A 13,462-nucleotide genomic window follows, 5' to 3' on the forward strand; every position below is an offset into this window, starting at 1 on the left:
TTGGCATTATATTTTGATGACCCATATATGCATACAATATTAAGTTTCATTATAGAATTCGCAAGTGTGCGCGACATTATTATATAAAATATTAATATAAATGAATGAATATTTTTGTATTGTCTTACAAATATAATATTTTGAATTGGTGGACTTAGTTGTTTATTTTTTAAAATTATTGAACCCTGAAAAGCACATTTCCATATAGATAATATATACAATTCCTAGATGTATTTCATATATGTATGTATGTACAATTTAGTATTACAGAGTGTAATTGTAAAATTACAATATTTTAATGGTACAATTTTAAAAAAATTTTCTATTATGTTACATTTTGCTCAAGAATTGTAATTTATTTAGGATACAACAACAAATTTTAAAAATTTTAATTTTATTTCGTTTTTCAATATTTTTAATTCTAAAAATAAAAAAAAAATTAATTTCAATAATTCATGTATATATAAAAATGGTTGTGTCTACAAATAATATTCAAAAAATTTTGTTCAATATTTTGAATTTTGAATAGATTAATAAAGAAAAAAAAAATGTAGCGTTTAAGAGTTCTTAAATTATACTTAAAATTTTTAAGAACTCTTAAGAATTCTTAAAATTCTGATTAAAGTTGATATATACGAATTAATAGAGTATATTGAAATTAAAAGATCATCTTACAGAAATTGGCATTTTTCTTTCAAAGGCAATAAAAAGAAATTGTATCAAATCCTTTTGCTTATAGAGAGAAACATTTCACTTAAATAATTGAAACACCTTAATGTTCTATAATTCTCTAAGCATACGAGCCACATTAGAAGAAGAAAAAAATTATTTACATAATAACTAAATTTTACAGTTAATTATGACATTAAAGACCGATAAAATTACATAATATTTTTAATTGAATTTTCATTATTGAATTACTGGCGAGAAAAGAAAATAATCCCTTTCATTATTTATCTTATAAAATAAACCTTTTGATTTTGTCATAATAATTAATTCGATTACTTTAATTTCTCATTCTAACACGGTTTTGCTTAAATCTCGTCGACAAATGGACAAAATGAAATTTTTAATTAAATTTTTAATTTGGGATGTGCCAAAAACTGATCAAACAAATATTGTTTAATAAAATCCACAAAATTTGGAAACATAATGTCGTGAGTAATACGTTTGAAAAACATGTGTCGTAAATGTTGCTGTCTATTATTATTGCGATACTAAATGTTGTGTTCCGATTATTTCAAGGTTGCGATATAATTTTCTTATGTAACTGAATAAAAATAAACTTATTACTTACTTAACATATAAGCACACTTTTGACCTTAATTTAAATTGCATTTGTTTATGTAAGCATGTTGTAGATATTTCATTTATTATTTTTTGCACCTCAAGAACTCATTTGGGTAAAAATATTACCCCAAATCTTTTAATTGCATATGAACGTATTGAACTGTACAAACATGGCTTACATATCCTTTTGTGTATAATTTCATTTAATTTTATTATTATTGTTATTTTATTGTTAAACATTCATGATTGTTGAAGTAAGAGTCTAATTACATAATACATACTTGAAAATCGTATCAGTGCGATGAACACAAATTAATTATAATATTTAAGGCATAATAAAGCTAATATGTATAAATATGTACATACATATGCCTACATTATTTAAGTGAAAACCGAGAATGTGTAATTATTTTTGTGTACTGAGTTTTTATATTATTAAATTTTTCTTATACTTATGTAATAATTGTATATCGTAAGGTACAATAATGGAGTAATAACAATATAAAAAGAAATATATGAGAATTAAGTTTGTATAACCGTATATATAACGATCCGCAATAATATTATATGGGAAAAATAATTTTTATTTTCTCGCTTCAAAATTTATTTATTTTTTTTTTTATTATTTCTTTACATAATAGAGTTAAAAATATAATTTTTTTTTGTCTACATACTTAACTATGTAAATCTGTGCCTATGAAAAATATTATCATAACTATGTTAAAGCTGCAGCTTTAGTTGTAATTCTTTTTTGAACAATAAATTAAAAAAAAATCAAAGAAAATTAATTTTTAAAAATTTCAAAATATAAAGAAAAATTTAAAATTTGAATAGGAAAATTATTTTAACACAACAGCGGAAACCTTCAAAATTTATGAATAAGAACCAACTATTAAATAAAATTTGCATTACATTAAAAAATATTAAGAAATAATCACCCCCATATTCAAAAATGGGGAATTCATAAATTTCATTTGGGACATAATGGCTAACATAAGTGAAGATTTATGGAAAGTGTTTATTTTTTTATTTGTTAATTCAGTATTTTATTACTCCGCCTACATTCGTTAGAATATATTAAAATTACTTCCTTATTTCGCAAAATTCTTAAATTGAAAGGATTAGGTAAACTGTGGAATCAATCATTATAAGGCTAGGTTTAAGTGATTTTTTGAATTCAACCATTAATAGACTATAACATTATTGTAAAGAGCCGTAAAAAAATTTTCAATTGAAAATTTTTAATTAAAGCTTCGACAAATGTATAGAACCTTTTCATAAATATTTTTTTTAAGAAAATTAAAAAAAAAAATCTTAATCATTGTTAAAATCAATGAAAAAAAAAAACATTTTTCTTTTTATGGTATCAAGAAAAATTTGCAATTTTTTAGGTTTTTCCAATAGAAAATAATTTTTCTAGAAGGTATCGGATAATGTGTACAATTTCGTATAGTGGATATGCGCATAGATTAAAGATGAAAATTTATTAGGGAAATTTTTCCGCAATTTAATTTGCTAATGGAATTTTTTTTTCTTCAATCTTTCAAATATATTTTTTTTTATAATAATTTTTTTATTTTTTTTTTAGATGGTGTATTTGTATTAATTTTTCTTTATAATATATAAGTTTAAAACGTTCTATATTTGCATATTTAAAACATTTAATTTTCTCTGACAAAAAAAGTTCACCAGTAATGTGTACGAATAAATTTTATTTCTTATATTTTAAAAGATTTATTTTATGACTTAATAATACATCATATATATATATATATAAGTTTTCCTTTTTATATATTTTACTTTATAAATAGGCTGTAGTATTTCGTCGTTTATAAAATTATTTCTTTATGGGAATAAGAGTTGAAATTGTAGCCAATACTTATTACTAAAATGATTAAGTTTTATAGAAATTTTAAAGTTAACATTTTACTGGCTGACAAAATAATTGTTAATAATTCGGTAATAGCAAAGGCATAAATTTTTTTAATAAATAAATTAATTGATAATTCAGCTAAGTTAGTATTTAAAATTTTAGTTTTATCATAATAAGTCAATAACCATTTTGTTATTTTCATTTTTTTAGTGTAGATTAAGCAATCAGGGTTTAAATACTACAATATACCAATAAAAAATAGACTCAGCGGTCTTAGGAATCTCCATATTATTATGCAACAGATTCAATCATGAGCAAATTGGATTTAGTTATGAACATAACATGGCTACCAAATATGAAAGTATTTCGATTATTGCTTGTGGCTATTTTCTAATACTTATAGAAACAAAATTTTTTATTAGGGCACATGTAAAGAAACGATAGGCCAATAGACAAGTTCACTACTCGGTTTATGCAGAAAACAGTTCCTATTTATTTTGTAAAATCGCTTTAAATGTAATAAGACAGTAAATTTGAAAACTCATAGATTGGAAGAGGATCAAAAGGTTAACGATTACCCAGAAGAATGTACTTGATTCCTTCCTCCTAAACTCCTTAAGTTTTATCAATTCGCCTGTTCTCACACATTTTATATAATAGAAAAACTCATTTATCAAAAGATGGTTGAAATCAAAACTGATTTACATGGCTATATCTTTGAATAGCACTATATTATGATATTCTCCAGATCATTAATTTTTGCAAATGTAAGGAAAATTCGGTTGTTAAGTTGAAACTTTGCCTAACAGAATAGAGTTATCATTTTGAGCGGTCGCTGTACATTTTTCTGTAATTCTAAACCTGTTGAACTGTGAACATCGTCTTCATACAAAAGCTTTGTATAATCATTTAGAAACGGGACTACCGAGTTTTTTAATGGCATTAATTAAATTTGTATTCGAAGATTAATATATTAATATCGTATTCTTTGATTATTTTCAATTTAGATTCATCTTAAATAGCTTGAAATAGTATGTATAGAATACTCTACACATGCAAAGCTTTATAATATTCTAATTTTCTTAAGTTTAAAATGCAAGTACTCGTTGATCTCACATTATGCTGAAAATTTTGTGATATACCTAAGTACGGTTTAGAATATTAGATCAAATATTTTTTTTTTTCAAATATTTACTTATATCAATTTTAAAACTCTCAATTAATTAATATTTCAAATAATTTGCATAATTTTAAAAAATAACTTAATTAATTGTAATAAAAACCACATAGTATAAATGAGAAGAACTGACTAAAATCAAATTGGTTTTACAAATAAAGGAAGCAGTATCATGTTTTCCCACATTTCCAAAAAGAAAATATTGAATTTAATTTATTAAAAATAGATTTATTTTTTTTTTTTTAACTTTTACTTTATTTCTCCAATTTTTTTCTTTTTCTGTAAATATTTTCTTTTATTGTTTTTAAAAATTTTATGAACAAGTCTATAAATGAAAAAATAATATGAAACATGCGTTGAGAATATTAAAATAGCACAAAATTTTATATGCCTCAGAGCAATAAATTTTATGACTTTAATAAGAAAACCACATAAAACAGAAGTTCTAGGATTTATAAAAAAAAAAACAACGAGAAAATTAAAAAAAAAAACAGGATTTGTGTACAAAACAGAAAAAAAATCATAAGATAGGAAAAAACTTGAATTAAACCAAATAAATCGTATATTCCGGAACAATTTCAAACTCCCAAATATCTCAAATTTCTCTAAACCCGATATACCAATTTTATATTTACTTTATTTGAAATATGAGAATTTTAACAACTTTGAAAAAATATTAAAAACCTTTAGTCAAAAATGGAAAAAAAACTTAGAATTTTGAAAATCGGAAATGGAATTGCTTGTTTTTTTTTTTTCCTTCTTCACTCCTAGGAGGAGTATAGGGCTAGTGCATGATATCTATCATGCCGTAGTTTCTACAGTCATATAGATAGTATTGCATATTAAGTTATATAATATTGAATATAATTTTTATAGTGACCTGACCGGGGTTTGAACCCGAGACCCTTCGGTTAAAGGCCCGGTGTCATAACCACTGCACCAATGGTCAGATAAATTTTTGCAGATTGCTTGTTTTAGATGGTGTTAAATTCGTAGTCAATTCATTAGAGGAACAAACCTGAACAAATCGAAACTATTAATTAAATGTTTCAGTAAAACAGAATGTGTTATAACATAACATGGTTGCAAATTAAATAATTTCAAACACAAAAATAAAGCTGTTATACAAAAAATGATTCAAATAATAGTAAGTTATGTTAAATCTGTTCTGAACTATGTTGTTAAGATATTATCTGTTCAACTATTATTCCAAATCTGGAATAATAATTTAAACTCACGTAGTAACCTTTCTTTGTTCACTTACCCATTGGTTCATTCGTTTAACGATTATTTGTAAATAAAATTTATTCAATTCGATTCATTCATGCAATTCATAATCAATTTATAATAATCTATTTATCAATTTATATAATCTAAGATTTTGGATTGCTAGACCCTAGAAGTTAAAAACTAGAATTGTTAAACTTATGTTTAAAATTGTTGTGAATGCACAGATATTTATGGGAACTATCTATTCATTTTTCAACCTTTTTCCTTCAAATAATTCAAATATCGTTATAAAATTGTAATAAATTGAAAAATTAATTTCTTTAGAACTTATTTGAGCTTTCTACCCAGAATTATAAGAGCTATTCTTCCACAATGTAGCTATACGAATTCCGAAATTAGTTTTTTGTCTATTGGGGTTATTTACCTTTGCGTGTTCTACTTTTTTTTTGTCTAATTTTATAGACGCTTTTATGAAAAATCTACAAATATTATTATGTACAAAATCTATTTAATCTAATGTAAAATGCCTAAAAATTCTAGAGTATAGTTGTTAAAATACTCTCTACATTTTATTATTTAAAAAAAATTGGTAAGTTCAATTTGATTGCAGCATTTTACTTTCTCTATATTTATACGTAAATTTTTATATGTACATATATAATTATAATATAAATCAAAATAAAATCTAAGTACGAGTATTATCTTTTGTCATGCACATATTTTATTCATATAATGTTATTACGCTATTTAAGTAAAACCATGGTTAATTTGTTTTAATATTTTCATATTACTCAGTATATAATTGTATATTATATATGATTACTTATAGAAAGAAATATATTATTATTCTCTATATGCTATACATAATATGTATATAGTTTACTAGTTGCTTCTAAGTGCTTTAGTACTTTCAATCATAAAACGTAACATCCATAAAAAAAATTTTGTATAATGAATATGATGTAAAACTTCATAATATTATAAAAAGTTTATGTACTTATATGTCTTATTTAAAAATAAGAAAATGAATCGCGTATCTTACATTACGTCTAATGAAAAATGAATGGAACCATCATAAAGACATGAAAAAAAAGCCTTAAACTGTGATTTTAAATGGACATGAACTTTTATCATTTTATTGAAATGGCTCATATATGTTGAATAATATATAGTATTTTTATGTAAGCATTAGAGGAAAGTTCCTTTTTTAGTATGTCTTTAAAAATGTACGAAATATTGTATGTATACTGGTATAACAAAAACGCAATAACATTTTAAATATCTAAAAAGTAAAATAGACAGCTACTATTATATTATGTATATAAAATATAATGAATATAACAATTAAAATTTTGTGATATACTTAACGCTACTATAAAACTATTAAAATGTGCAATGAAAATTCTGAAAAGCTAATTTTATTGTTTCAATATTACGCGCACACCATAAATTATTTGATTTAAAAAGAAACACAATTTTGTCGCTTTTCATTATATGATTTGAGTAACTGGTATTCCAAGCTCAATTTGTCAACATTAATTTATAAGAAAGTTGGTAGAACTAAGTTTAAACTTAATTCTAAAAATATTTTAGACTAACATGCGCTTTTAATGACAATGCCTTGACAATGCCTGTAAGAATTATGTAGACCACTAAACTTCAAATTCAAAATTTTTTTAATCTTTTATTAAATAGCTAATTAGTAAATTAAATAAATGTTGTGATTAATAAATTTTAAGAAATGTAAGTTACCTATGGAAATTATTCTCAATTACAGAAATCAAAATGTATTAAAAGGATCAATTTCAAGAATTTTTTTCAATGCAATTAAATAAATTTTCATTTAAATAAATTTATCCAATTCATTTAAAAAAAAATATGTTTTAAATTGCATTTTATGTGCAATTTTTCAAACTACATAATATTATATTCTTTTTTTTTTAAATTCCTATAAAAAATTTATTACATAAATTAAATTCAAATAATAATATTTTTCATGAAATCCAATCAGTGACATATAATAGATATTTTGTACTACTCGTATAACACCTGTCTAATAAAAAATAATAATATTAAAATGAATGTTCAAAGGCAAAAGCAAAACCTAAAACAAACCATAGTTCAAATAGAAGAAAAATTTCATACTAGCAATATTATGTTATAAAATATATTATCCCTGGTCTGGTATTAATATTCTCAAAAGGAATAATATCTGCTCTTCACTTTTTCAACATTATACTTTTGTACCCGTAATATATCTTGTGTTGCACATTAAGGCAATTCCTTTTCCTTCACCAACTCTTTTAACAATTTTATGTGTGCAGTAATAGAATATTTTTTATGCAACTCTATACCCTTATATAGAATTGTTATTACAAATCTATGAAGAAATAAAAAAAAAATTGTAAAATAAACTCATATCGAGTGAATGTTTTGCAAAGAAGCACATTACTCTCAAAGAATAATTTTTATTGAAATTATTTTCGTATTATGTTATACTTAATATTGCATATCCGTAGGAGAATAACAAAAACTCAAAAGATTTTAATTATTAATAATTGAAATGCAGAAGTTTACCATTATCTTCTTCACTTATAAAAAATTTTATAAAGGAGAAATAAGTTTCATAATAATTAAATAATTAAAAGTTTGTTAGTTTTAAAAGATGTTAAATCAGATGAGAGGTAGATATAGAAAGAAATTTTTCTGAATAAAATAAATTGTTTATTAATACCTAAAGTGTTAAAAAAAGTAAGTAAAAATATCTGCCGAATTCTAGGTATTTACAAGAGCTTCTTGGACTTATCCATTTTAAGAGCTATTTTCTCATACTCATATTAGTTCTGTTTTATCGTTATCATTTTTTATACAGATTTCAAAAATTGTTTTCGGTTTCTATAAAACAAGCTTCTAAATTCTATAAACAATTTTTGGGGAATGTGAGGGTCCAGAAAAACTTTAGGGAATAATGGCGATTTATAAATTTTTTAAGGATTTTCTATTTACAAAATTTCAGTTGAATTTCATAGGAGCTGCAAAATATTTCTTGGAAAACGCTTTAAAAAGTTGGTAAAACCAATAAGTATTTTTTTTCCAATTTTAATGGCAATATGCTAAACAGAATATAGTCGCTTCTACTATAAAAAATTTGTACGCATTTCAAGAATGATTTTTTTTTTCTTTCACAGCTTGTTTAACTTAAACCATGATGAAAAATATTTAAAAAATTATTGGACAAAATTTTTGAGGAAATGACGTGATGTTACACAACTTCTAACAAAAAAAAAAACAAAACGAACAATTAAACCAAAATTATATTTCAAAACAAAAGAGAATGTGTTCAACAATAGCAGACGAAGCTGAGTTTTAAGATCTTTCCCTTATTCCTTGGCGTTTTGCTCTTATTAAAAAATTTTAAATATTAGGTAAACGAAAATAATTTACGGCCAGCATAATTTGATTTTTTTTATGCAAAATTATTTGATTCTGCTCTAAATTTTTAATGTTTCTTTTAGCACTTTTTCAAGACATAGGACATATCTACTCCTCTAATGTCACAAGAAGAATTAATTAGTAAAAAGTTTAAAAAAAAAAAATTTTGAATGAAAAGTATAAAGTCCTCGAAAACAATGTTTGACTCTTTCATTTCAATAAAATACTGGAAAACCAGCAACACTTTAAGCTTTTTAAGACAAAATAAATTACTTTAAAAAGTGAACAAATAAGACTAGCTCTAAACTATACCGGAAAAAAAGTTATTATAGGCAAATTGCGTAGGGCTAAAAATTTAGTATTCTATTTATAAAATGTTATTACATAAAAAGAAACATATAAATATGTACATAAATTAAACATTATAGAATCAATTATGTACGAGTATTTAATTTTTAAAATTAAAACACTTAAAATTAATTTTAAGTGTCTGCCTCTAAACTGATAAAATAATTATTAAATATAATTGAATATTATTCACCACTTCGTAATAGACCGTTACAGAGTAAAGGTATTTATTCACCCTTAATTCTGATTTCATTTTTTTTTTGTATAAGCTTGTAAGCTCATTAAGTCCCCATTTTACTTAGTAATTTTTTAAAATTTTAATTCATAACTAGAAACTTTTTAACGATGTTTTACTTATTATTTCTTTTTCTTATTATTTTAAAATTAATTTTTCTTGTTATTTTCTCATCTCTTTTCAACAAAAAAGTGCTATTTTCAGTTTAAAGAGAAAAAGAAAAATCTGATAGCGGATGTTTTTCCGGAAATTATTGGATACTTTTTTTTTTAAACTTTATTTTATATTTTATTTTTCCTTCATAGCAAAGCGGTTTATAAAATTATATTATGAATATTTATAAAGTTTACTTATGAAAATTATGATAATGGCTAAAAATAAGATTTATTAGTCGACGGAAAGTTTATTTTTTGTTTTCCTTTCTTTACAATAAAGCCTGCACATAAACACACACATTTTGTTTTTTCTTTTAACAACTTTGAATTTCAAAGTAGCGAAAGTTTTCAAATTTTTTATAATATAAAATCGAAATGAACGGGGGAATAAGTAAACTTAAATAATATAAAATTAATATGAATTTTAATACAATTTTGAATGAACTAAAAATTAATTATAGCTTAAAAACCATATTTGAACATCTTTTCAAAAATTTCTACAAGATTTTGTTCCTCATCTTTTAATATTTTTTAAAATTGGCGGTTAGGAGAGTTTTGAAACACTTTTGACACCTGTTTTTCACTAGAACTAGCAACGGACTATAAATAAATGTTATTATATTGAAAAAAATTCACATATGAATATTTGAATTAAATCAAAATATTGTGATTACTTATTACTAAAATTATTAATTTTCTTTCTTGAAAATCAAATGAAATATTGTAGTTTTTTTTAACTTGTTTGCTTAATCTTCATAACACATACAAAAAAAGAGATCCTTTCAAAGAGATCAGACAAAATAGCACACTCTATTAATTTCTTGAGCTATTACAAATAATGGCACAACCTGTAATTCACATTCATCTATAAAAGAAAAATTTTAATAATTATAATGATTTTTTCTTTTCCAACTCTTTCTTTGCATTTCTTATATTTTCTCCGAGGTTTAATGATTTAATGAAAATATTAATCAATGTTAATTAATATCAGTTAGTATGGTGGAAAGTTTTATGCGGTTAATTTAATACAACTTTTTTTTTTTAAAATAAAGGAAGAAAAACTATGAAAGTTTATATTTAAAGATTATATTTATACTACATGTACATTTTTACAAAGTCGAAACTTTTTTTTAATTATATAAGAAGAAAAAACTAATAAAACACGCAGATACTTATAATGTTATACATATACTTTTAGTATTGTAAGTATACAGCAGAATCGTATTGGCAAAAATAGGATAAAATAGGAATCCGATAATTATTATAGAATTGCATCTACTAGGTGTAGTACAAATAAAGTCATGATTTTACATAAAATTATGAATTGTATGTTTATAGTTAAAATATATTTGTATCTCGTTGTCAGTTAAGACCTAACCAATTTTGCTATTAGTTTATTGTGTGGAATTGAAATAAATTTTTTTGAGTTTGCTAGTTTTACATTTAAATAACAATAGTTGTTTTTGAATAATTCCTTACACGAGTAATTTCAAAATGAAAAAAAATAATTTAATAAAATAACTTGATTATATGAAATAAAATTATTAAATATAGTTTGTGAATAAAAGAATTAAGGTTTATAAACGCTTCCCCCAATATCCTATTAGCCCGAAATCCAAACGATTTTACTGTAAACGAATAGAAGATGATAACTGAGAATACCTCGAATGGATTCGTGTGTCTTATGAAAAAGCTTAACTCATTTCTTCCATTCGTTGGGAAAGTTCGACAAATATAAGAACTAATTGTCAATCCAATGTTTTTATTTACTGCTATATAAGTGGTATTTAAGACATCCTTTTCAATCATGTTGGATACATTTTGCTAGAAAAATATAAGTTGATACCAGCGACTAACATGCAATTTTAATAGAGCCATAATAAATTATTAGCAGACATAGGAAAAGTGAGAGTAACATTTATTTTATTTAATAGTAATGCTTAAATTAAACTTTTTTAAGATGAATTTTGTTTGTATGAAATTTGAATATTTTTGGTCATTTGATCGAGATCATTTTGAAAGTAAGAGAAACTAAATAAAAACGTAACTTTTAACAAGACTCTAATAAAAGTTTATTTAAATTATTATTTCGTTTTCGAATACATAAAATATAAAATTGTTAGAATATAAAATGAATTCCGATTAAAAAATGTTCAAACGAATCTAAATAAGTTAAAAAAATAAATTTTATGCAAATATAATTCGAAAAATTTTCTCACTAAAATTTGTTTTATGTCAATTTTCTCTATAACAAAACACTGTGCACAATATTTTTGTCTATTTACTTTGAATTTTGTTTTTTATTATGAGCTAAAATAATATTATAATAATGAACATAGCGCATATAGTATATTTGAGTAAATTGCAAATTTTATAATATTTAATTATAAAATTTTTATTGAAAATAAATTTCTGTTCATTTCATTTAATATTGCTGAATTGCAAAATAAATTTTTTAATTAAATAAATTGATAAACAATTGTGATTATTATTGGAACATATTTATTATGCTAAATAAAATAAAAGACTCCAAATACATATAAAGCTATAGTATATTTTTTAAAATTTAATAAATTTTATAAAATTAAATATGTTTTCAATTATTATATTTTATTATCTAAATACATAAAATGTTGATTGCAATTTTAATTTTTTACTTTTTTATCGGCGTCATAATAATTTTCAAAAATAAATTTTGATTTTAAAATTAGAGAGGAAAATCAACAATTCTAATAAATAATTTGCTATTTTTTTTTTTTCCATATATGCAAATGAAAAATAATTATAGAAATAATTTTAAATTTAAAATAACATGTAAGTTTTGAACTAAAAAAAAAAATAATTGAAAATTTTTTTTTTTAAGTTTTTATCGTAAGTTGTGGCAAAGAAAGGGTACACATTTTTTTTTGCATAAATTTTAGTGTTAGCTGTACACGTTTTCATTTCCTTAGAAACTTTTATTAGTGACGATTACGAGAGTTCTAAAATGACTATGAGAAATGACTGTTTTGTAGCTTTCTTATATCATCCATACGCGCCAATGTCACTTGTATCCATATCTTGCAAACAAGAAGTTGGACAGACATGATTTAGAAAACATATTCCTGCATTTTGATAAGAACATAATTTTGCGAAAAAAAATATTGAAAAGTAAAATGGGATCCAAAAAAATTGTGCCTTTTTTTGAGGCTTTTTAATTTTTTTGTTGCTTTTTTAGGTTCTATTACAAGTTCGAGAACTACGTTTTTTGAATTAAGATGATAGGAGCTTTGGTTCTCTAGATATCAGAATTTCTTTAATAAGAGAACTTCTTTAATTTGAAGTTTATACCTGCGTTGACATACTTTGATAATTCAGTGGCTTCAAGCACAAACGACTTAAGTCTGTTTTAGTGATTTCGAGATAAATGCATTTTAAACTTTAAATTAAATTTTGAAAAAAGTTATGAAGTTTTTTGAACCAATTTTTTTTTTGATCGAAAGATAATTAAAAAAGGAAGCGATTAACTCATAATCTGAAGTAAAACAACTAATAGTATTCTCATAATTATGAAAAAAGAGAGATAGGCGGTTATACAAAATTTATAAAAAGCATTTTGCAAAGCATATCTCGAGTTAGGCGATTTGTGAAAAATTACTTTTGTATTTTCGTCAAACTTAAGTCGACTTAAGCTGTTGTTGCAAAACTGAAGATATGGTTTTAGGTGACTTAAGTTATACCAA

The sequence above is a fragment of the Condylostylus longicornis genome, unplaced genomic scaffold (genome assembly GCF_029603195.1).
Source record: "Condylostylus longicornis isolate FDR11 unplaced genomic scaffold, ASM2960319v2 ptg000023l, whole genome shotgun sequence".
NCBI classification, from domain to species: Eukaryota; Metazoa; Arthropoda; class Insecta; order Diptera; family Dolichopodidae; genus Condylostylus; species Condylostylus longicornis.